A 27,110-nucleotide genomic window follows, 5' to 3' on the forward strand; every position below is an offset into this window, starting at 1 on the left:
CCACAAACTTGACTGCGTGTGTGTCGGGACGCATCTCTCCTCTCTCTCCCTCTCTCCTCTCTCCTCTCTCTCCCTCTTTCTCCCTCTCTCTCGCTTGCTCGTTCTCTCTCTCGCTCTCTCTCATATGTATCACGCTGTGTGGGTGACTGTCACTGAAAGCGCTTATGGGCAGAGCGCATCAAATAACAGCCTGAAATCCTGAGGTTGGAAAATGATGCTTTTGAGTACTCCATTAGAAATATAAAACAATGCTTTTTAATTTTTTTTTACCTTACAGATAGACTCACAGGAATTGTGTAAAGTTGCCCAAATAGTGCAAGGAATAGCAATGCATGTCCCCTTTAAATTACAGCAATGGCTATATCTGAACTTCACCACTAGATGTAGGGTTGGGCACCGAAAACCGGTTCTAATTAGGAACCGGTTCCTAACTTCCGGTTCTGGAACCGGAAGTAACATATCTGCATTTCGATTCTAAAAAAAAAAAAAAATTACTTTGTTAATTAATACCCTAGTTACAGTACAGCAACCAAATTAAACTGTATCAAGTCAACTGAAAATGTGAATAGTACGATTTTTTTTTTAATTTTCAAAAAAAATAATCTCCTGCGAAATAAGCTGTGACCTGCACCTCAAAGAATCGGAACCGAGAATCGTTCAGAACAGGAATCGATATGGAGAATCGGAACCGGAATCGTTCAAATCCAAACAATGCCCAACCCTAAAGATGGTTCCAAAATCAAAAGAAATCACACTGCAAGTCCCAACAATGACATCAGCAGCACAAGCTACTGCAACTGAGGCTAAACTTATTTTTTTTCTTCCTCGACTATAACGAATTCCGGTGGTTGGAGCTTAAAATAAATGAATTTGAAAATGTACCCCTCACGAAGGACCACCCTAATATGGGCTGTCCCCGACTAAGGATTTGGATGGTCGACTATGATTGGCCAAAATTTGCCGTTAGTCGACTATTGTTTTTATTTTTTGTTATCATTCCATTTGGGCTGTGGGGGGTGCTCAATGTCTGAAGGAGTCGACTGAAGGCTTCTTGTCCTCTGCAAAAGCATGCAATTGGTCCACTGATGGATGCATCTTGATATTTGTCTAGTCTAGTGTGTTCATTAGATGGGTGAAATCCTCTTTCAGTGCCTCTGTGCCTGTTTTTCGTAGGCAGTTAGCCTCTGGTATGCGTGCCATTAGCGTTAGCCACGCTTCTAGGCCTCTTTTCTTTTGGAAAGAATGATAAAAAATAAAAAAATAAAAAAATATTATAATAAATATATATATATTTTTTTGTATTCGACTAAGAGGTTGGCTAGTCGACTACGGCTCCTTTCGACCGATTAGTCGACTAATCGAGTAATAGGGGTCAGCCCTAATATATATATATATATGGACGGTATATACAGCATTATTGTACATGCTATCATATGGAGTTATATGGGTTATAGGCAAGTACAGGCTATGAGTTAAACTGAAGGCTAAATACAGATTATATGCAGGTATATTCAGACAAATATGGATATGCGGTAAATATAAATATATATATACAGTGGTATATGGTTAGACTATAGTGTGGGGCAGTTGTAGATATATATTTGGTAGTTATGATTGTTATAAGTACACCTGCATATAACGCATATAATATATTTGTAGGTATAGAAGGATTATGAGGGGTCAAGTTAGAGCTGATCACAAAATGGCAGTCTATATAAAAATAAGTATAATAATAATCATTATCCTCATACTAAAATGGCCAAATCCTATTAACTTAAAGTTGACCGTATCTAACTGCAATGTAACGTGGATGGCTCTTATTTTGTAGTATTATTATGAGTTCTACACACATTCTATGGAGGGCTTGCAGAGGCATTTCATTGCCAGTGTACATGTATGTGACAAATAAAGTTTGACCTTTAACTGAGTGATACAATGTCAAACCAAAACTGTAATTTTCAAATAATGTTCCATCAATACGTCCTCCCTTTGTGAGACATTTTAGTTTAGCCTAATTTGAGCTAGTTATGATTGATAAGAGACAACAGAATGGTGAACCACCAATATCCTAGTTTCCTCACATTATGATCCCACTATAAAGGTGAGTGAAATTCATATTGAATTCGTTGGCCTGAGGTTAAGAAACCACACTAATGAGCACCACGGGCCAAGGCTGAGAGCCTCGGGTGTGTCAGCCCTCTCTCCTGCCACAGCCTATAGGTCAGGAGCCACAGCGGTGCATTGTGGGTCTGCAAAGTGGGCCAAGGGGAATGTTAGATGTTAGATCGGACAGCCCGGAAGAAAATGTTTACATTTATTTAAAAAAGAATTGTAGTGGGGGTGGTTAAAGGCCCCATGAAATCAGAATAAATGTTCTTTTATCACATTATGTCTTGCACTGATTGTCACTTAGTAAGTATACACTAGTATACTATCTGTCCCAACAATGAGGGGTCCCTAGGGTTAGGCATAGTCAACTTATTAGTTAACTTATTTAAGATAAACAACTTTTAAAATGATGACGACTTGCTTGGCCAAACCCCCCCCCCCCCCCCCAATAAAACGCAGAGGACCCTGTCCGATCTAGCATCAACCATGGGGAACAGCAGCTGCGATCCAGATCCAAATGATAAGATAAGATATCCCTTTATTGAGGAATCCTTGGGGAAATTCGAGCATCATAGCAGCATGGGGGAGGGGAGGTACAGGACAGGTATGGGCAGGGTAATAGTAGAAAGACATATTAAATATAGGCAATAAAATTAGATCCGAATATAAAAATATGAGAAAAAACGTGTGAACAAAAGGTGCAGATGAGGGTCTGTGTGCTCCATCGGTTGATTCTGAGAGGACAGAAAAGGACAGATGGGAACAGAGGCAAGGAGAGAGTGAGTTAATGCCACACAGGGGCGAGAGGGACACACTCAAGTGAATTGTGTAGAGCCTGAATAGAATAAAGATTAAATAAAAGTAGCTCGACAGATGGCGAGCTATGAGGAGGGCAAATGTTTAATCTTCACCTTGAAAAATAGGTGACAAACTGGATACTAGAGCTGTCCCCAAAGCCTGTTTTTGGGCTTCGAACTTTAAAAAAAAAAAAACTTTTCGTTTTTAATAAAAAATTACCAATTATTTTTTAATTATTATTAGTATTTTTTTGTATCTACTTTTTCTCCCCATTTTTCTATTTTTCTCCCGTCCCCAATTTCGTATTGTCCAATTCTACCCTCCCCTGTCTCGAACATTGTTAGGCCATCCCTCCCACAAGCCGGCTGCAATGTGGACAACGCCTTACATCATGTGTCCCCTCCGGTACTCGAGGAGGCAGCCGTCGCATCTTTTCACCTGCACAGCGCAATCTCTCAGCGGCGAGGGAGGGACACGCCGCCCTTGTCGCTTCCTGATTCTACTGTAGGAGTCGGTGTCCACAACGTCCGATCCCCACCCACCAGCTTCCCACCCCCTAATACTGCCAATTGTATTAGTATGAACGACCAGCCGAGCTGGTAGCAACGCCGAGAGCTGGGCTCGAACCCAGCATCTCCTGCGTTGGTGGCGAGCGCCTTGCCCACTGCGCCACCTAGCTGCCCTAATTTTTATATTTTTTTTATCCTCAAACTAAATCCTCAATTTGAATAAAGTGATTAAATTAGTATTTTTTCTTAAAATAAATCAACTTTCTTTAACACATTCCCTGCCACGCTTCTATCCATCAATGTATGATCACTGCCACCAGTCTAAGCCTATGGAGATGTTTACCTTCTTTGCAGGGCTATAACTTTTAAAATTTTATTGCTAAATTGACATTACTATGGCCCATTCAACATCGATTATCTATCATTCAGGATGTAGGAACGTTGTACTTTTTCATTCATAGATTCATACGAAAATACCGTCTAGAATATAAATATGTTTTTATCGTTTTATCGTTCGGAATTCTGCAGTAATTCCTAGAACGCTAGTTATAGGCCTAAACGCATAATATAGATTATCGATTGCAGTTTATTCGTGATACATGCTATATAAAAAAATCCAACTGAATACGATCCTAAACGTTATGACTCATCATGCACGGATGAACGGGGGGGGGGGGGTCGTTTATAAGTCCGTGATCGTCAGTAAATGCTTTATGTAGTATGGGTTGATTTATTGATCAGTTGGTTTGTAAACAAAGACATTTACAATCGCCTTGAAAATGACATCAGCGTCCTCTTACCGTTCGCCGACGGTAAAAGGAAAAAGATCCCACTTATTTGACGCCGATCGACTCGATCCATTTCCGGTTTGTATAATAATAATAAACGCCCAAATCATGTTAGATTATTGAGTTATGGCAGCGATCCATGCACACCAGTGTGTGTCTGTAGTCCCGCAACATTATGCGAGTGCCGGACGCATTTCCCAGACGCACCGAGATCACGTGAGATCCATTTCCAGTTGTAACTCGCCGATCATCCACCAGGCGGCAGTATTGAAGCGTTGCAGAGTTGTGCAGGCTCCCACTGCATCAGACCAGGCTCCGTGAGGGAATTATGAATAACATGGCGAAAAAATTAAATATGATCTCAATAACGTCGTACGCCGTGGAATGGCAGAATTTGCATGAACTTGAATCACGTTGTACGACGTTTATGGTGCAGGATGTGTTAATGAATATAACTTTTCGTCAACATAAATAATCCAATAAGGGCACGGTTGGTACGAAAGTGATGGTGACGTCTTGATGGAGCACTGAGTGCCAAGCGGATGCAGATAGGCTACATCATTTATGATAAATGTTTTATTTAAATTTGTATGACTAGTCATCATATAATACTAAAACATTAGTGTAGCCTAATCTTTATCTGCAACTGTGAAGAAAACCCCCATTGGTTTAAACAGAATGAATAGACGCATAAAAAAAAAGTATATATATTAAAAAAAATATATATATAAAAAATTAGAATGTTGATTTAGAATTCGAATGCCAACGTAACGAACGAAGGTCCAAACGTTCAAACGTTTGGGCTCAGCCTTACTGGATACACATGCTATTGAATAATACAGCTAGATATTAACTTGACTCCATTCACACTTCTGTTGAAAGGGTGCCAAAGAGACAACAACCGCTGATGACTAATGTATGAATAATATGTTTTAAGACGAGCCACAAGCCCGAGGGCTAGCCGCTAGGCTATAGAGGCCCATCAATATGTATGACAAGGCTCATCAATAAAATACTAGTAGGCAATAAAGACATAGCAGTATTCAAAGCTACTGGATCAAATAATGAGACTTAATGTTGATGTGTAGCGGGGCTCTGGTGTCAAGCCCTAGAGCCATGTTTTGTTATTGACATGCGCACTGCAAAGCTGACTCATTAAAAGGAGGGTTTCAGATTTGAGCTGCGCTTGCGCTAGGATAAGCACACATCGGATCGGACACATCCATCGCAGAGGAGAAAGCAAAAAAGGCATGGGGTTTTCAGGAGAAGAGTAGAACTATTATCGACATTGCATTGTTAAGGGGAACTATCTTATGAATTGCCTTTTCCAGTGTTTAGCATTGTTTTCTAGCAATGTGGGGTTGTACCAACACTGTCTGTCTATGTCTCAAATTCTCATTTTTGCGCATTCGTCGAGTTCAGATGAGACAAGGTTCTCCCCCAGTGAACTAATGTAACGGGGAAGCCTGTGAGTATATCCACAGTCACAGAAAAAGGGGTGTTGACAAGTGACTGTGGCATTACGGGCTGGTAAGTTAAACTCACTTCCTCATAACCGGGTTAATAGACGCATAGGTACGGTACATAGGAGTGGATTCACTTCTTAGTGCAGCGGCCTATGTCGTCGCCCGCGGCGCGGGAGCTCCCCTGTTCGACTCCCCCTCGGGACATAAGCATTTAACAACAACACAACGCAGACCAATACGATCCGTCACACTAAGCCATTCTGAATTTAGCGTATATGTGACATGTAAGAATCCTCATCTGCATACCTAACCCCTTCTGTGGTTGTAGCCACCGCCCACAATCAACAATGACCAAAACGGAGCGAGTGGAAATAATTAGGGATGCACGATAATTATCGGGCCGATACCAGCAATTATGACGTCATCCAGATAAACCCGATAACGTTATTGATAGCTCCGATAATATATAATACATTTTTTGGTTAAAAGAAATCCGGTGTGGGTGGATTTGGATGAAGGGCGTTTGTTTTTATTATAGCCTCCTCCCGTTTTGCCAGTACTGTGGTAAAACTGATAGCGTGTGGTTTAGGAACAGGGAGTTTTTCACAAATCCAGCGCTCCCTTTCTTGGCTGTGACGTAGTCACGTTACATTCGGAGGCAGACAGTCGATCTGCCAATTACGTCCCACCGCTTGCACCCACCTCTTCTTCTTACCACCAATCAGAAGCTCTCGTTCGTTTATTTACCTCCGGATTGTCAGCCATTACTCTACTCGGAGCTAACGTTATCTCCCCGCCAGCCACATTGACAAGTACCAGCGCTTATACATTAATACTGGCAAATGTCTTGTTGCACTTGTGGCAACGAGCGTTGTCAGCATCGACTTTAGTAAAATAGACCCAGACTTTTGAACGTTTCGTTCTGTCCGCCATTATGAGAGCAGAGCCGTCTGTACTCTGCAGCAGCGGCACCCGTGTGTGTGTGTGTGTGTGTGTGTGTGTGTGTGAGTGTGTGAGGGGAAGAGAGGAGAGAGCACAGCACAGCCCGCTCAGGCAGAGACACCGAGGCAGGAGAGATATAGACGGAGATATAAACGGCCAACAAGATTAGTTTGAGACGTTTAAATTCCTCAAAAAAAAAAACTCCATAATTTCTCAAGTACCGATAGCAGTACCGATGACGTCGGAGCTTATAAATACTAAAAAAAAAATATATATATATATAGTATATATACATTTAAAAAAAAATATTATAATACAATAAATATCGGTTATCGGTATCGGTTATCGGCTTGAGGAGCATAAAGTTATCGGTATCGGTGTCAAAAAATCAATATCGTGCATCCCTAGAAATAATGCGGAAGTGGTTTTCCCTGTCAGACACTTGCACTTCCCCAAAAGAGAGAGAGAGAGGGGAGAGAGAGAGAGAGAGGCTCATACGGAGCGATCTCTCCTCTGTCTCTCCCCCTGCATTTGACACACAGACTCGCAACTCGAAGCGTGCACACGCGTATTCCGATCTGTGCAATAATATTCACTGCGGTATATAGTCATTTGAAACAAGTTACCAATGCATTGTCCCGTGGGATTATGCCCCCCCCTCCCCGCGGCGAAATTAATTAGTCCCTCTCTCTCTCTCCCCCAAAAGGTATCTGCCAGTGCAGTGCAGTGGGTGACTGTCACTCAAAGCGCATTGCGAGTATGGGCGGAGCCCAGCCAAAAACAGCTTGGAATCTTGAAGGGCAGAAACTGCTGCTCTACAGTACTTGATTAGAAATACAAATTTTTTATTTTATTTTTTTAAAACCTTACAGATGTGTTCCATAGACTCACAGGAATTGTGTAAAATTGCCCAAATAGTGAAAGGAATAGTAAGATCCCCTTTAAACATGCCTGCTATTGTGCATTTGGTTTGAAATCAGGAAGTTGTTTAGTGAAAGTCAGGAAGTTGTTTTGTGATATTTAGTGCCAGTAACAGTATCGCTGAGGAGTGTGCTGCTACGAGTTTGCCACTTGACACACAACATCTGGCTGCAAGAATCTATATCTAATAAATCAACGTTTGTATGTGTGACACTTAAAAGGTGTCTGGCTGCAGTACGGTGGCCTGTGTGGACATACATTCACACCCAATCACACGCCGTCTTCTCAGGATCCTGCCTCACGTCATCACACTGGGAATTTCCAGCAGTCAGTCACAGAGAGATGGGGATTAACCCAATCAAGGACCGGAGGACCTGTTTCATATAATGAGTGACGCTCTGAAAGGGATCAGTCACGGCTCCTTAGTCAACTCTGCGGCGACCAGAGCAGACAAGAAACATCATCGCAAGGAGAGGTAGGTAGGTAGGTCTGTCTGTCTGTCTGTCTGTCTGTCTGTCTGTCTGTCTGTCTGTCTGTCTGTCTGTCTGTCTGTCTGTCTGTCTGTCTGTCTGTCTGTCTGTCTGTCTGTCTGTCTGTCTGTCTGTCTGTCTGTCTGTCTGTCTGTCTGTCTGTCTGTCTGTCTGTCTGTCTGTCTGTCTGTCTGTCTGTCTGTCTGTCTGTCTGTCTGTCTGTCTGTCTGTCTGTCTGTCTGTCTGTCTGTCTGTCTGTCTGTCTGTCTGTCTGTCTGTCTGTCTGTCTGTCTGTCTGTCTGTCTGTCTGTCTGTCTGTCTGTCTGTCTGTCTGTCTGTCTGTCTGTCTGTCTGTCTGTCTGTCTGTCTGTCTGTCTGTCTGTCTGTCTGTCTGTCTGTCTGTCTGTCTGTCTGTCTGTCTGTCTGTCTGTCTGTCTGTCTGTCTGTCTGTCTGTCTGTCTGTCTGTCTGTCTGTCTGTCTGTCTGTCTGTCTGTCTGTCTGTCTGTCTGTCTGTCTGTCTGTCTGTCTGTCTGTCTGTCTGTCTGTCTGTCTGTCTGTCTGTCTGTCTGTCTGTCTGTCTGTCTGTCTGTCTGTCTGTCTGTCTGTCTGTCTGTCTGTCTGTCTGTCTGTCTGTCTGTCTGTCTGTCTGTCTGTCTGTCTGTCTGTCTGTCTGTCTGTCTGTCTGTCTGTCTGTCTGTCTGTCTGTCTGTCTGTCTGTCTGTCTGTCTGTCTGTCTGTCTGTCTGTCTGTCTGTCTGTCTGTCTGTCTGTCTGTCTGTCTGTCTGTCTGTCTGTCTGTCTGTCTGTCTGTCTGTCTGTCTGTCTGTCTGTCTGTCTGTCTGTCTGTCTGTCTGTCTGTCTGTCTGTCTGTCTGTCTGTCTGTCTGTCTGTCTGTCTGTCTGTCTGTCTGTCTGTCTGTCTGTCTGTCTGTCTGTCTGTCTGTCTGTCTGTCTGTCTGTCTGTCTGTCTGTCTGTCTGTCTGTCTGTCTGTCTGTCTGTCTGTCTGTCTGTCTGTCTGTCTGTCTGTCTGTCTGTCTGTCTGTCTGTCTGTCTGTCTGTCTGTCTGTCTGTCTGTCTGTCTGTCTGTCTGTCTGTCTGTCTGTCTGTCTGTCTGTCTGTCTGTCTGTCTGTCTGTCTGTCTGTCTGTCTGTCTGTCTGTCTGTCTGTCTGTCTGTCTGTCTGTCTGTCTGTCTGTCTGTCTGTCTGTCTGTCTGTCTGTCTGTCTGTCTGTCTGTCTGTCTGTCTGTCTGTCTGTCTGTCTGTCTGTCTGTCTGTCTGTCTGTCTGTCTGTCTGTCTGTCTGTCTGTCTGTCTGTCTGTCTGTCTGTCTGTCTGTCTGTCTGTCTGTCTGTCTGTCTGTCTGTCTGTCTGTCTGTCTGTCTGTCTGTCTGTCTGTCTGTCTGTCTGTCTGTCTGTCTGTCTGTCTGTCTGTCTGTCTGTCTGTCTGTCTGTCTGTCTGTCTGTCTGTCTGTCTGTCTGTCTGTCTGTCTGTCTGTCTGTCTGTCTGTCTGTCTGTCTGTCTGTCTGTCTGTCTGTCTGTCTGTCTGTCTGTCTGTCTGTCTGTCTGTCTGTCTGTCTGTCTGTCTGTCTGTCTGTCTGTCTGTCTGTCTGTCTGTCTGTCTGTCTGTCTGTCTGTCTGTCTGTCTGTCTGTCTGTCTGTCTGTCTGTCTGTCTGTCTGTCTGTCTGTCTGTCTGTCTGTCTGTCTGTCTGTCTGTCTGTCTGTCTGTCTGTCTGTCTGTCTGTCTGTCTGTCTGTCTGTCTGTCTGTCTGTCTGTCTGTCTGTCTGTCTGTCTGTCTGTCTGTCTGTCTGTCTGTCTGTCTGTCTGTCTGTCTGTGATATTACTGCTGGTGAGTAAGGGGGGACATTTTGGCCACTCTTCACTTTGAAAAGTAGAAATTTTATAGGGTTTTTAGAGGTTTAAATTTAGAGTTTGGATATTGGACTAGGGATTGAATGAACATAATCAACAGATAGTCCTCACTACTGGATGTGTGTGAGTGAGTGAGTGAGTGAGTGAGTGAGTGAGTGAGTGAGTGAGTGAGTGAGTGAGTGAGTGAGTGTGTATGAGAGAGAGAGAGAGACGGAACAAAGGCATGCCATGCACTGTCAGCGGCAGACGCACAATGACAAACCACTTCCGTTACATAAATGCATCAAGTGCAGAACACCATTCTCACACCTTGTTGAAAGCACTTTTCTCACAACACACTTTTCTCACAACACACTTTTCTCACAACACACACAAGCAGCAGAGGCTAGAGCAGATGACCAGCAGAAATAGTGATACATAAGATTAGATTAAAATGTCATTATTATTGTCATTATACAGCACAAGTACAACGAAAATAAGTTTGGCATCCAACCAGAGTGCACATGTAACAGTAAAGTGCAATAGTAATATACAATTAATTATATAAGACTGCTGGCCATCATGGACAATGCCAACCACCCTCTCCACCACACCCTGGTGGGGCAGAGCAGCAGCCGCAGCGGACGTCTCATCTCCCTGCACTCGCGGACTGAGCGGCACAGGCGGTCCTTTGTCCCCACAGCCATCAGACTGTTCAACAGCTCAGTCTAGTGCGGCAGACCTTGACCTTTGACCTGTTGGTTGTTTTTTTCCTGTTCCCCACACCTGTTTTTATACACCTGTTTTTATACACCCGTTTTTATTTTAGCACGTTTTTATTATTATTACTGGTAGATATGATGCACCTGAATTTTTATCATGTGCTTACTTTTTTTTTTATGATGATGATGATGATGCGGACATAATTGTGAACGACTGAGAAACTGTCATCGTCTGTATATATGTCTATTGTGTGAGCTATGAGATATCTATCTATCAATGTACAGGTGATTAAACTGGGTATAAGATATAAAATTAGTACTAGTACTGAGTAATAGTGCTAATCAGATGTATGTACAGTCAGTGATACAGGTATAAAGACACTATGGTAGTAGTAAGTCATCCTGGCCAATAGTGTAACTAGTAAGTTGCCTTAAACCTCATTATATTTCTTTCTAATTAGAAAGAAAGGTGGGAGGGAGAGAGAGAGAGAGCGAGCAAGAGAGAACTGACGTCTGATTTAGAATCTCTCCTCTACTCGGTCTGGTTCAATTGGAAGTCAGCCAGACCCTGCAAACAACCCCACCCACCCACACACACACACACACGCACACACACACACACACACTAAAACTATGGACGGGGAGGAGTTCCAGTGACTGACAGGCTGGGTTGACGAGACAAGAGAGGCACGACTGCCACACTGTATTGGTTGCAATAGACAGGGGCAGGGTGAGGGCTAGCATGGATTTCCTAGAGAGAGAGAGCGAGAGAGAGAGAGAGAGAGAGAGAGAGAGAGAGAGAGAGAGAGAGAGAGAGAGAGAGAGAGAGAGAGAGAGAGAGAGAGCGAGAGAGAGAGAGAGAGAGAAGGGCGGGAGGATGCAGAGAGGGGTGGGGATTAATCTAAGACAGGAATGACAGAGGGGTTTGTAGAAAGAAGCAGCGAGAGAGAGGGAGGGAGAGAGATAATGCACGTGTTCATGCACACAGTAGCCTATTCTGCAATATTACATTACAGCTAATATTCCTGTTAAGGTTTTAGCAGGGATGTTAAGGCATTTATCCGTTGTCTTAATAGCGTGTAGTGTATTCACGTACTGTACATAATATGAGTAAACATAATATTGACAATACTGCATGGAAATGGACCCGACTGTAAAAAGGATTAGGTGCCTCGGTATATAGCCAGAGCATATATATTTTGTAGGTGAGTGAAATAACCCTCTGTGTGTGTGTGTAACAAAAGGAAGAGGTCACTCTGACCTGCTCTCTCCATTTTAATAGAAAATCATCCCCCAAAAATAGCCACTCTCAGATCATTACCACCACAATGGCAACGTCCACGCCCATCCCATCCCATCCCGTATCTGCTCATCTTTCCCAACTAATAGCTCTCTCTCTCTCTCTCTCTCTCTCTCTCTCCCTCTCTCTCCCTCTCTCTCCCTCTCTCTCCCTCTCTCTCTCCCTCTCTCTCCCTCTCTCTCTCTCCCTCTCCCTCTCTCTCTCTCCCTCTCTCTCTCTCCCACTAGCATCCCATTATCCTCCCTGACCTTCAAGTCTTCACATCATTCAGACCGAGTGCCGCTACCAGACACACCCGAGAACCGAACCCGTCGAACCGAACCCATCGACGTGAGAGTTGGCCGCAATAGCACAACCCCCCGCCCCCATACCCCCATACCCATACTACTGGGACATCTCGTTCTACAGTCCAGCTGTGTGGACAGTCGAGGGAGGGAGGAGGGGAGGGGGGGGGGGGTTGTCCTTTGAATTGAGGTCACAGGTTGGCCCGTGCTGTTTGGCTTTCTCCTCCAGTCGCATCCGATCAATACAGAGGATGTCGGGCTTGAGTTTGACTGGCAGTGCTGCAGGAATTTAAAAAAAGAGACAGTCCACCAAAAGTAAAGCTGATTAATTATGGCCATGGTCTCCCCACATATCCCAAAACCATAAACCGTTTTGTAAAAATGCATTTGGTTTGAGTTGGAAGAGTTTAAGATGTGTGATGATGATGTCATTAGGATGTAAATTATTCACAGGAAGTAATAAAACACAGCTAAGTGAAATGATGACTGATGAAAAATATGTATATCAAGGTCTTTGCATATCCCTTTTCAGGAATTCACACGTTTCACTGTTGTATATTATTTCCTGGAAAAATATACACCATCATGACATCACACATCTATAACTCCTCAACTCAATACCTCTCAAACCAAATTAATGAGTGTTCTTTCAAGCGCTGGTTGACTTTGTTTGTTTTTTGACTGCCCTGACCTCTGTTTTTCAATTGAATATAGCCATTTGTGTACATTCATAGTAAAACACAGTAGAGGTCGAGTACTTTGGGGTAACGTAACACATCCACACTTCCAAGTGATTTAGATAGACTTTCACGACGGCAAATACATGGGAAATACATGGGGTGTCGGAGAAATGTCACAATGGTCGTTGTTGTGAAGGGCCAGATTAAACCGAATATATATATTTATTTATATATATATATTTAATTGTATTTGTATATTCTCTAATATTCCCTGATATCCCTTGTATATTCCTTGTACAATATGCATTGAATATCCATTCTAGCCTACTGAACATCCCATAATAGTCTCCATTCTACTATTGGTCGAGACCTTGGTGCCAGGCTGCCATACCCCTCAGACCCAGTTCAAACGTACCGCTCCACATGTACGAACAAGTCCTAGTTCCGCGTAGGAATCTGGCTACCGCACCACTAATGGGACTATTTGTTCATAGTGCGTATATATACTGCGCTACTAAAGTAGGATTTTCTTTTCAGTCCAGTTTCTTACCCTCCAATAGAGTCACAGACGTAAAGCCTCCCCGCGACGCCACGTGTGGGAGTAAGGCCAAGTTCGCCTACCATCGGTATTGAGACATCGTGTATATTAATATTTGAATAGTCATATTTGGCACTATATCGTCGAGTTGGACGTAGTCTATTAAGCTAATAATAGTCTGTTAATATATAGTGCTTCGTGCGGTGAGAATACTACCGTAGTCAGTACCCCATCGTTTCGGGCAGAGAACTGGCTGCTTACCCAGGGTGGTTGACCCCATGTGAAGCTGCACCCGAGGAGCCCCAGAGCCGACGAGCGAGTGGACTTGTATACCGGATTATTCTACCGACGACAGCCCGCCTTCCCAGGCACGGATTATGCTTTGTATACTTTGATTATTCCATGGATAAAGACCCCCGACACTGCCGTGTGTTGGAACCCCCCCCCCCCCCTGGAGAGGACGCAAGGTGAGGAGACGCTCTGCAAGACGAGGTCGCTTCACGTCTCTCCCCCGTGGACCGGAGAGAGCCGGCCCACAAAGAGTCCACCTGCTTTCATCTGTGGTCCAAGGATCGCCGGCGCATTGAACGGCACTACAGTGGGTTCACCTGGGATACCCTTGGCCGGACGAGGCAGCCGGATTCTACCCCCCCCCCCCCCTCCTACTCCTGTCGGCTTACAAGCGACCGGATTAACCCCCTCTAGTGTATCTAGTATATAATCATTAAAGTATCATTGCTGTTATTCCTTAACTATTCCAGGTCGTATATTTACCACCTGCGCCTTCAGAGATTGGACATTCTCTATTGATATACCGACGAATACTCTTTGCCATAAAAGTGCATACTATTTCAATTCATAAATGTAATTAAGTGATTAAGTGCTTGTTCTACACACCATCGCTGTGTAGAAATAAAGACCTGTTTCGACTTCGTACATTTGTGTTGGATCCGTTTCATCTACGTGAGAGTGTTTATGATAATATATTTATGCCGTGTACTGGGTGGCCGAATATTAAGTACAAAGGTAGTGGTAGTAAGTATCATATCTAGTAATACAGTCAGGGAATTGTACCCCTCAGTTAAAATTGGTCCTTCGAGCCGGAGGGTAATTAGTGTAATATTAATATAGTGTTATTAATATTGAAATGGCCTATGATGAACACTCCACGAAACGATCCTCCTAACCAACGCCCGCAGCGCGAACGACGGCTCCCTCAGTACTTAGAGGCTTACGCTGTCAGTCAACAACCTAGTCTTCTACTAACAGTAAACGCGGTAAAACTAGAAAGTAAAAGTATGTCTAACCCCAACGCCCAGACTACCCCGACCATAGAGGCCCCTACGGGCTCTAATGTAACTGACCAAGTTCACGGTGGGGACCAGTGGGAACCAGACATGACTTCACACCCCGCCAGTACTGAAGAAGTAGTCCCCGATGAGTCCCGGGAGGAATACAACGCTACCGAGAGAGAACTCGGCACGGAAGAAGACGGGGAGAGCACCGTGGAGATAGAACTCCAAGGCTCCGCAAGGAGTACCCCGAGGGAAGGCTCCCCTATACAACCGCCTTCTCCCAGCGAGGCAGAGAGGACCCTACAACAGGCCTTCCTCATCAGCCTGAACGCCGCTGCTGAACGCGACCGACTGCAGATCCAGCAGCGAAGCGAACACGAGCAGATACGTCTAGAAATAAGACGCATTCAGATGGAAGAGAATGTGGCCCGAGAACGAGCCGGTGCTCAACGGGACGCAGCGCGCGACAGACAGCAGTCGCAACTAATAGAACAGCTGATCAGACGGACAACACCCTCTCCCTCCGCCAGAGGCTCCAGGAACTCGTCTAGACACACCTCCAGGGCGGCATCCCCTAGCCGAGTAAACAACCCTGAACTTGACCAACAGACGAGGTCTATACCCCCCACAGACCACCTCCCCCCACCGGTCCAAGCGAGACCTAGCAACCGGGAAGGAGCAGCATATCCTGTGGAGAGGCTAAACCAGAGACTACAAGCACTGGATGACCTAACTGAAGACGAAGAGGAAGAGGAGGAGAACCACGCCCGAAGACAGCACAGTACTCTACCGGACCAGGAGGTCCGGTACAGCCCAGGCTATACTCCCGCGGAGCTGCGCTACAGACCCCCGACTCTATACACGGGTGAGCACGACGCACGACCCGCACCGAGGAACAGCACCTGGACAAGCGGGCCATGGTACACTGCCGGCACCAGCCCATACCAAGGAGCGGGAGGAGACTCGCCTAGGAGGCCTCTCCCCCAACGCTCGCCGATGTATCCACAGTCAGCGTCATACATTGGCACGCCTATGGTACCCGACTTCACCCAAGAGAACCGGGCCCAGTATACAGAACTCCGCATGTGTCTGGAGACCATGTTGGTGGATGTATTGGATGAACGCCACAAATACGCCATCCTACTGAAGCACTTAAGGTACCCCGCGCACATAATATAGCGCTCGCCTACGCGACTTCCACCACCCCATACACAGCAGCGCTGGTAGCATTGGACCAGAGGTATGGGCGCATATGGGATTACGTGATCCAGGAGATCCGACACATCGACCGCTTACCCCCAGCAATAGACAATCGAGCACTGGACGACCTGTCCATCAGAGTGCAGTCCCTGGTAGGGATGTTGGGAGCGCAAAGAGAGAAGGGGAGGCATGAACTTTACGCCAACTCAAATGTGGAAAGGATCCTGGAGAAGCTGCCGCCCGCTCGTCAGGAGCGCTTTAGGCGGCAGAGGGACCACAGAGACCCGAATGGCCCCGAACCGAACCTCCTCGATCTAGCAGACTTCCTGGCGAGAGAAGTCAGCAGCCTACGGCTAGATACATTCGGACGGAGCACCCCAGGCTCCAGAGAAGGAACCAGACGACTAAATGATGGAAGAAGATCGGTGACTGTGATGCACCAATCGGAGTCAGTACCGAGCAGCAGGAGCCACAGTACCCCCTCCAGAACGGAGAAGTGGAAGATAGTGTGCCCCTACTGTGAGAAAGAACACTGGCTAGCGCAATGTGACTCCTTCCCCAAGCTGAACGCGGAGGAAGCAGGTCAATGGATAAAGTCCAACAAGCGCTGTTTTCGCTGTGCGCGCTCACACATGGCAGCCGAATGCCGCTTAAAGAAAAGGTGCACCAAGTGCGATGGAGCCCATCTGGACATACTTCACGACAGTAACAGACGGCGCCCTTCACCTGCACCATCCAGCCGCAAAGCGAGCGTCATGTACATCGATCCCGCCAGCAGCAGTGGAGCCCGAGTACTCCTAAAAGTAGTGCGTGTGACACTAAGCTACCAGAATAAAGTCCTGGACACTTACGGCGTCCTCGATGACGGGTCAGAGAAGACCCTGCTGCTCGCCTCCGCTGCGGCCCAGCTAGGGCTGCGGGGAAGCAAAACCCAAATGACAATTCGGACAATAAGACGAGATTTGAAGACGATAAAGGGCGAGAATGTCTCATTCTCTATCGCAGCAAGCGGCCAGCCTGAGCGACGGTACCAGATTGCAGACGCTTTCACCAGCCAAGAAATAGGACTGTCGCGGTACACATACCCCGTCGCCAAGCTGATGGAGAAATATGCACATCTGCGCAAGTTACCGATCCCGCTCATAGACAATGCTATGCCGACCCTGTTGATAGGCTCCGACCATGCAGACCTCATTGTCCCGATAGACCAGGTTCATACCGGACCCCGAGGCTGTCCTGCAGCAGTCGAGACCCGTTTGGGATGGACTCTCCAAGGCCCGCTCGCCAAATCTCTCAACCGAAGTACAGCCACTAGATGTCTCCACTCCCGAGTCACAGAGGGAGAAACCGCACTCCTGCAACACGTAGAGCGGCTATGGACATTGGAACAAATGCCCTTTAAGAACGGAAAGAAAGACATTCGCTCTAAAGATGACATTTACGCAATTCACCTCCTCGAGACAGGGACCAAGAGAGTCCCGGTCAACGGCGTGTTGAGATACGCCACGCCACTCCTGCGGCGAGAAGGAATGCCTACTTTCCACGCCAAGACAGACGCCACAGAACGGTACCTGCTGAACACGGAGCGGCGCTTAGCCAAGAACCCCGCCCAAGAGAGTGTATACCGCGCTGAGATTGAGAAGCTCATCACAGCGGGACACGTCACAAAGATGGACATTAAAGAGGCTGACCAGACCACTGAATCGTGGTACGTGCCCCACCACAAGGTCCATCACAACGGTAAAGACCGCATAGTATTTAACTGCAGCTACCAGATCGGATCCCAAAATCTGAATAAAGAGTTACTGCCCGGTCCCACACTCGGCCCCTCCCTACTCGGCGTTCTACTCCGCTTCCGCCAGGAAAAGGTGGCCATCAGCGGGGACATTAAAGGAATGTTCCTGCAGGTGAGATTAGTAGAGGCGGACAAGCCCCTGTTACGGTTCCTATGGAGAGAGAAGCCAGGAGATGAGCACCCAGCCATCTACCAATGGGAAGTCCTCCCCTTCGGAACGACGTGCAGCCCCTGCTGTGCGACATTTGCACTACAGAAACATGTAGCAGAGGACCCAGCAGCGGACGAAGAGGTCCGACACAGCGTAAAGAACAGCTTCTACGTAGACAACTGTCTACAAAGCCTTTCAACCCAGGAAGAAGCCGAGGCTCTCCTGATTAAACTCCGCGCCTCATTGATCAAAGGCGGCTTTGATCTCAGGCAGTGGGCCAGCAGCGATCCGCAAGTACTGCACAGCCTCTCCTCCGAGGACAAGGCAGCCAGCAGCGAGACCTGGATGGCTACAATCCCGGGAGAAGCCCAGGAGATGACCCTGGGATTGGTGTGGCGATTCAAAACAGATTCGCTTCACTACAGACACAAGCCCCTGACTACGGAGCAGGGAAGGCCGGCGGCGGCGCTGACCACCAGATGGAGTGTGTACACAACACTCGCCCGACAATATGACCCGCTAGGATGTATTCTACCGTACACCACCAGGGCAAAAATGATTGTACGAGCATTGTGGGACAAGGACCAGGGCTGGGACGACCCCATTCCCGCACACCTTGCATCCACCTGGAGAGAGTGGGAGATGGAGCTCCACTCACTCCCAGGCGTTAATATGCGCCGAAGCTACTTCCCACCCACGGTGAGGCCAGAGACATGTAAAATGGACTTACACGTCTTCAGTGACGCCTCAGAGGTCGCATACGGATCAGTAGCCTACTTGCGGGCCCAAGACCAGGGGGGAGAGATCTACACAGCATTTGTCCTCGCCCGCTCGAGAATAGCCCCACGCAAGCAACAATCTATCCCACGTCTAGAGCTCTGCGCAGCCCTAGCCGGAGCGCACCTAGCCACGCTCATCCAACGTGAGCTCACCATACCGGTGTCTAGAACAATCCTGTGGTCAGATTCCACGACGGTACTCGCCTGGATCAAATCGGACTCATGCAAGTACAAAGTCTTCGTGGGAGTCAGAGTCACCGAGATTCAAGACTTAACCGAAGAGTTAACCGGAGAAACAGAGTGGCGCTACGTTGATACAAAACAGAACCCAGCTGACGTCATCACCCGGGGGATGCCCCTGGATGACCTCACCCGTCGCCATGTCTACAGTGACGGCCCCGCATTCCTAAGACTCCCGGAAGGACAGTGGCCCATGCCTATCCCGAGGGAAGCAAGTCCAGAGGAGGTGGAAAATAAGAAGTCTGTGTTCTGTGGATTGAGCACCGTAGCCTCCACCGACCCTAACATAGACGATTGCACGTCCATAGAGAGTGCACAACAAAGAACATTCCTGCGGTACCACCCGGAGTGCAAGTCCCCCGCTGATATGTCAGCAGCTAACTACGAGGAAGCAGAATTGCTTCTACTGCAGAGAGCCCAGAGAGACTCGTTCCCCGATGAATTGGCCTGTCTACAGGGAGGAAAGCCCGTCCCATCCGACAGCAGATTAATTCATCTGGCCCCCGAGAGCGACGCTCATACCCTCATCAGAGTGGGTGGTCGCCTACGCAGAGCCCCCAATCTACCGGATGACATTAAATACCCGATCGTATTGAACAGCCGACACAAGGTCACAGAGCTGATTATAAAGAAATACGATGAGGATGTACATCACGCAGGAGCAGAAACAGTCCTCACGGAGATTGAGGGAGTACTTAACTCGAAGCCCCTCGGATATGTCTCCAGTGATGTGGCGGATATCGACCCAGTTACCCCCAACACACTCCTGATGGGGCGGCTAGATCCTGCATTACCCCAGACAATGTACCGGCCTGAAGAAGCGAACGGCCGACGAATGTGGAGGTACAGCCAAGTATTAGCCGACAAGTTTTGGAACAGTTTCCTACTGCACTACCTACCGTCTCTACAGACCCGCCAGAAGTGGGTAAAGGAGAGAGACAATTTGACAGAAGGAACAGTCGTCATGATTATTGATCAATCACTGCCCAGAGCTATGTGGCCGGCCGGCCGCGTAAGCAAAGTGATCACCGGTGCCGACGGCAAGGTCCGAGCAGCTGAAGTGCTCGTCCAGGGTCGCACTTACACCCGTCCCGTGGCAAGGCTCATAGAACTGCCTCGACTCCCAGACACAATCGATGATGACCATGACCCTACAACCCTATGACTTTGTGAAGTTGACTGACCCCTACAGCAAACCCTTATGTGTAAATAGACAACGCGATTAATCTGTCTCTGTTTAACTGATTAGGTCTGGGACCTATTCAGGGGGTGGCTGTTGTGAAGGGCCAGATTAAACCGAATATATATATTTATTTATATATATATATTTAATTGTATTTGTATATTCTCTAATATTCCCTGATATCCCTTGTATATTCCTTGTACAATATGCATTGAATATCCATTCTAGCCTACTGAACATCCCATAATAGTCTCCATTCTACTATTGGTCGAGACCTTGGTGCCAGGCTGCCATACCCCTCAGACCCAGTTCAAACGTACCGCTCCACATGTACGAACAAGTCCTAGTTCCGTGTAGGAATCTGGCTACCGCACCACTAATGGGACTATTTGTTCATAGTGCGTATATATACTGCGCTACTAAAGTAGGATTTTCTTTTCAGTCCAGTTTCTTACCCTCCAATAGAGTCACAGACGTAAAGCCTCCCCGCGACGCCACGTGTGGGAGTAAGGCCAAGTTCGCCTACCATCGGTATTGAGACATCGTGTATATTAATATTTGAATAGTCATATTTGGCACTATATCGTCGAGTTGGACGTAGTCTATTAAGCTAATAATAGTCTGTTAATATATAGTGCTTCGTGCGGTGAGAATACTACCGTAGTCAGTACCCCATCGTTTCGGGCAGAGAACTGGCTGCTTACCCAGGGTGGTTGACCCCATGTGAAGCTGCACCCGAGGAGCCCCAGAGCCGACGAGCGAGTGGACCTGTATACCGGATTATTCTACCGACGACAGCCCGCCTTCCCAGGCACGGATTATGCTTTGTATACTTTGATTATTCCATGGATAAAGACCCCCGACACTGCCGTGTGTTGGAACCCCCCCCCCCCCCTGGAGAGGACGCAAGGTGAGGAGACGCTCTGCAAGACGAGGTCGCTTCACGTCTCTCCCCCGTGGACCGGAGAGAGCCGGCCCACAAAGAGTCCACCTGCTTTCATCTGTGGTCCAAGGATCGCCGGCGCATTGAACGGCACTACAGTGGGTTCACCTGGGATACCCTTGGCCGGACGAGGCAGCCGGATTCTACCCCCCCCCCCCCCCTCCTACTCCTGTCGGCTTACAAGCGACCGGATTAACCCCCTCTAGTGTATCTAGTATATAATCATTAAAGTATCATTGCTGTTATTCCTTAACTATTCCAGGTCGTATATTTACCACCTGCGCCTTCAGAGATTGGACATTCTCTATTGATATACCGACGAATACTCTTTGCCATAAAAGTGCATACTATTTCAATTCATAAATGTAATTAAGTGATTAAGTGCTTGTTCTACACACCATCGCTGTGTAGAAATAAAGACCTGTTTCGACTTCGTACATTTGTGTTGGATCCGTTTCATCTACGTGAGAGTGTTTATGATAATATATTTATGCCGTGTACTGGGTGGCCGAATATTAAGTACAAAGGTAGTGGTAGTAAGTATCATATCTAGTAATACAGTCAGGGAATTGTACCCCTCAGTTACAGTCGTTATATGGCTCTTTGCCTCAAGGATTCAATTATATACAGTCAGGACCGCTGGGGAGCACTTCTTCACCAACAGTATCAGCCATTCCATATATTGCCCATTCACTTTATTACCCAGGCAGCCACAAACCTCACTGTACCACACGTTTACCCCAGATAAAACCAACAGGGACTAGGATCAGATGGAGGGAGGGAGACAGAACAACATGTCATAACCATCAGACGGAAAACAAACCCGTTTTATGCTAGAATCGATAAACAGTAAAAATAATAATAATAAAAAACGTCTATTTAGTGTCAGAATGCTCAGAACACTTTCAAAGAAAAAGCAGGAGATGGTTTTAAATGCCAAGCATTTTTTGTATTTGATTGAATGAAGGATGCCTCTGGATATTTTTTTTGCCACGCCCCCACGCCTCCCAAGCCACACGTGACGTCAGGAGTGGAAGGAGCCAGACCTGAGGCGCTGCAGAGCCTTTCCTCTACCAGACAACAGTGCTTTGAAGGCACAGTATAGAGGAGAGTTCCGGTTTATGTACAGTATATAGGTTTATTATAAATGTATGCAAATAATGTACAGAGCAAAAGCAAAGTTACTCCCGGACGGTGTGCAGATAATTTTTTTTTCAATACATGAAAGAAAATATGATTTGAGAATTGAGAGACATTTGTACATTTTCTGTTCAAAAAGCTAAGAAAGGGATTAAAAGGAGATGTATTTCTATTGTTGGGGTTAACTTGTGGAACAATGCTGATATACACATTTAAGAATGAGTAATTCGCTTTTGGTTTTTAAGAAAATGGTTTGTATAGCTATTTTTGAAGATTACAAATGTGAATAATTCTTTTGTTATTTTCTTTTAGAATACCGTTTGAGTCTTAATTTTGTTAAGAATATAGGACAGGCATGTATAAGCATTATGCTTCAGTCTTCACCTTTTCAGTCACTGCCAAATGAAAGATTGTTGAATGATTGTGCGTATTGTATTGTGTGTGATGACTGAATAAAACTACTACTACTACTATATCCATATTTAGATGTCTAGATCGAGGACATCTAGTTCAGGGGTTCCCAAACTTTTCAGGCCGGGACCCAGAAAATAAGGCGTCAGAGAGCCGCGGCCCAATGCACATCGTTAGGCTTTTTTTTTTTTTTTTTTTGCCAGGCGACCGATTTTTTAAGCCAAATATCACTTCAATCCTATTAAGTTAGTTCAAGTTAGTTATTCATTTATATGTGCTATTTATGAGCGGGCTAACTTGTTGCAAAATAATAATGATAATAATAATAGCCTCATTAAAATACTATTGTTGCTTCGGTTGTTTTCAGCGTTTTATGTGCATAATCGGTTATTTAGTTTGAAATGTTCGTTGAAATAAGTTAACCATATAGTCACATTTTAGAATACAATGGAATAGAATTTTAGAATACAACTAGAAACACTGTCCTGGCCTGCTTCTAAGTTCAGTGGCATAAAAAATAAATAAAATAAATTTATTTATTTATTATTATTATTTTGGATTTTATTTCTTTTTTTTTTATAAATCATCTCGCGGCCCTCCCGTGGCTGCTCGTGGCCCACCTTTGGGTCGCGACCCCGACTTTGGGAACCACTGATCTAGTTAACTCTGATTACTAGCCAACTCACAGACTGCTGGAGCCCAGTCAAAGGCTGCAAGGGGTTGAGATGACTGAGCCTAGGGTTGGGTCTCTTTTGTCCCGTCTGCTTTGATTTATGGACAATGCAGTGATTTGTCAAGATGTTTTTGGTGAGTGAAATTAATTGGGGTGAATGGAGCCTTTGCCTGCTCTAGTCGCCTAAGGGGGGAGGGGGGGGGGGGGGGTAAGTGCAGTAAGCCCACCAATGCCGTGCCTTGTGTAGCTCACACTTTAAAGAAGTAAGAAAGGCGTGGTTAGTCTCCCCTTGAGGTCTCCGACCCTACCTCACCTCACCTCACACCAAACCACAGATGAAAACCGTGTGTGTTGCTAATATATTTACAATCATATCCAATTTTCAGAGAGAGTTCATTATTATAGGCTTCTGAAGTTGCACATGGTGGTGAAGTCATGTACTGCATCTTCAAATACTAGGTGACTGATATTTTGAAAGCTCTGCTAAATCATGCTGGCTGACCTATTGGCAGAGCCACAGATGACAATGTCTAGAACAATTCTAGTTCTCAAACCTTTTAATGTCAAGGACCCCCAAATTGACACATAATAGGTCAGGGACCCCCAAAGATATTTGTTGTTAGATTTATTCGAGAATTCCATAACTATATCTAACATAGGCGTGGATATAACAAGAGTGAAACATGGTCAGAATAGTTATTCATTATATCACTGGACGAACCTCTAGTGAATAAAACACAAGTGAAATTTAACTATTTCTCAAGTTGCTGGGGACCCCCTGGAAAACCCTCCAAGGACCCCTGGGCTTCCCCGGACCCCACTTTGAGAACCACCGGTCTAGAAGATAGTCTTAGTTTAACCAGGATAGAGGCAATGACTTCAGTTCAATCGAATGCTTCATCAGCGAGGCAGAAAGTTGAGGAGAGGCATTCCGTTGCTGCAGCCAGGAGATAAGTCTGAAATATACACCACTACGTTACGTACCACCAAATATACACCACTACATACCACCAAATATACACCACTACATACCACCAAATATACACCACTACATACCACCAAATATACACCACTACATACCACCAAATATACACCACTACGTTACGTACCACCAAATATACACCACTACGTTACGTACCACCAAATATACACCACTATGTTACGTACCACCAAATATACACCACTATGTTACGTACCACCAAATATACACCACTACGTTACGTACCACCAAATATACACCACTACGTACCACCAAATATACACCACTACGTACCACCAAATATACACCACTACGTTACGTACCACCAAATATACACCACTACGTTACGTACCACCAAATATACACCACTACGTTACGTACCACCAAATATACACCACTACGTACCACCAAATATACACCACTATGTTACGTACCACCAAATATACACCACTACATACCACCAAATATACACCATTATGTTACGTACCACCAAATATACACCACTACATACCACCAAATATACACCACTACGTTACGTACCACCAAATATACACCACTATGTTACGTACCACCAAATATACACCACTACGTACCACCAAATATACACCACTATGTTACGTACCACCAAATATACACCACTACATATCACCAAATATACACCATTACTTTACGTACCAGACACCCGTGTTTGTTTGTTTGTATTTTAGCTGACCTTGACAACCAGAGCACGATGATGGAAACATCTTTAGTGGTTCTAGTGGTACTAAAAACAGAACAAATGCTATGGTTAAACAGTCTTCCTGCTCTGGGGTAGGGGGCCAGACGCACTACCAGCCCCACCTTGTGCCGCAACTGCCGATACACACACACACACACACACCCCGCCCCCCCCTTTCCAAAGGCTCCACAGGCGTTGTTATGGCAACAGCGCAGCCGCACCAAATCTCTGCCCGGCCGGCCGCTGCGTGGATTACACAGTTCGCTTTGATGGTTGCCCTAGGTAACGGCACTCGAGAAGAAACCGAATAATGGCCCAACCCTTGAAGAGCAGGCTGCACCGAGTCCGCTCAGCAACTTCCACACGGTGGCTGAGCGGTGAATACAGTATAGAGGTGCCGTGAGGTTCAAGCTGCTCCAGGGGGGGAATGTTACGGATGTTTTCTGTGGCCCAGTCTCTTGGCTGTAGCCAAAATGGACATTGCCTTGGAATGCAGAGTTGGACCGTGTCCAAGTTGGTACAGCGGTGATTCACAGTAATTGTATTACTACAGGCAGGACCATGAGGCCTGTGAGAATTAAATGGACCAGAGGAATGGGGGGAGTGTGTGTGTGTGTGGGGGGGTGGGGGGGGGGGGGGGTAGAGCTGCTGCTGTTGATATTCTTTAAAGGCGTTGACTTAACACTTAAGAGCTGCAGCTTTAATTAACTGTATATCATATTCCATACGCAGCAACAACATTTAGGCTAGTCGTGGCCTACATTGCAGGTATAGAATGAAGCAGATACTGTAGCATTTCCCGTAGTTAAGATTTATTTGCGGTGGCCGACCGTAATATCCTGACAGGCCCATCACAAATAAATTCCCCATACACACAACAATATTACTACTACAACCCTAGTTACCACCGTATAGGCCTACTACACCCCTAAGTTAGTAACCACATATCATATTCAACTTGAGCGAACACCGTTGGCAGGTAACTACTGTAAGTATTTTCACAGAATTTCTATAAAATGTATTAATTATAAAATGAATAAAGGAACAATAAAGATGTTCCTTTATTACCGTAATCCCCTTGGGGAAATTCAGGTGTCAAAGAAGAATGAGGGAGGGGAGGTACAGGCAAGGTAATAGAAATTTAAATAAAATAGAGAATACAAATATTAGAGTAGAGGTCGAGAACAATAATAAATAAAAAAAAAAGTATACATGTATACTACTCTGTCAATAATAATACACTGCACCAGAATCTGTGCAGGGTTCAGCAGTTAGTCAAACAGTTATATCTTCCACCACTGGATACCCAGTCTCACAGCTTTTAAGTGCAGCAAAACATTTTGGAATATTGTTTACAGTGCAAATTACATTTGAACATCTCTTCCAACAGCCTGGTGGGCGGTGGCAAACACCCTGCAGCCCAGCACCAGCCTTTAGTGTGTTTCTAGATTCTAGTATCTTGCTCAATGATGACACTTCAACACACTGCCCGGGAGAGGAGCCAGAATCGAACCGGGAACCTTCTGATTACCAGACGACCGCTCTACCTCCTGAGCCACTGTCGCCCCCTCCAAGTCGTGTCGAGTTTCAACAGTTCCACAAAGCTGTGTGTTTATTCACAGTCCATCTCAACGTGGTCCCTTTCTAAGTCCATCATTCTGGGCCTAAGGTCACCAGGTGGAAAGGCTCGGATGAAAAGGAAAGCAATCCCCCACTCTTAGAGTAAACGTTAGCATCACAACAACAGCTGAACCACTGAGGCGACGAGCAGGGTGTCGTCCAAAAGGCAACAGGAGACCCGTTAGCGGACTCTCAGCCGTGGCACTGGGATGCAAACTGGGTCATGATCTAAGGTTTCATGTGCTTTGATCGGCACTTTCATGACAGATGCCAGTGATATCTCTAAGCCGCAATACTGTTTGCTGGCTAGGTGAGGGGTCGGGGGCTCTACTTTGAGCGGAGATAACTTTTATATATATTTTTTAAAGACCCCGGGATGTATACAGACTCAAGAGTTGTTTATTATATGTAGAGACAAAGACACTATGGTCTAGTAAGTCATACTGGCCAGTGGCCAGCAGTGTAACTAGTAAGAGTAGGTAAGGGATATGTAGGATACACTAGTATCTACAGATATGTAAAACGGATTATATGCAGACCTGTATGTACAGACAAATGTGTGTACTGTGTACATATACACAGTACTACTATTGCCATCATACAAAG

Source organism: Notolepis coatsorum, assembly GCF_963971535.1.
Source record: "Notolepis coatsorum genome assembly, chromosome: 11".
In the NCBI taxonomy this organism is placed as follows: domain Eukaryota; kingdom Metazoa; phylum Chordata; class Actinopteri; order Aulopiformes; family Paralepididae; genus Notolepis; species Notolepis coatsorum.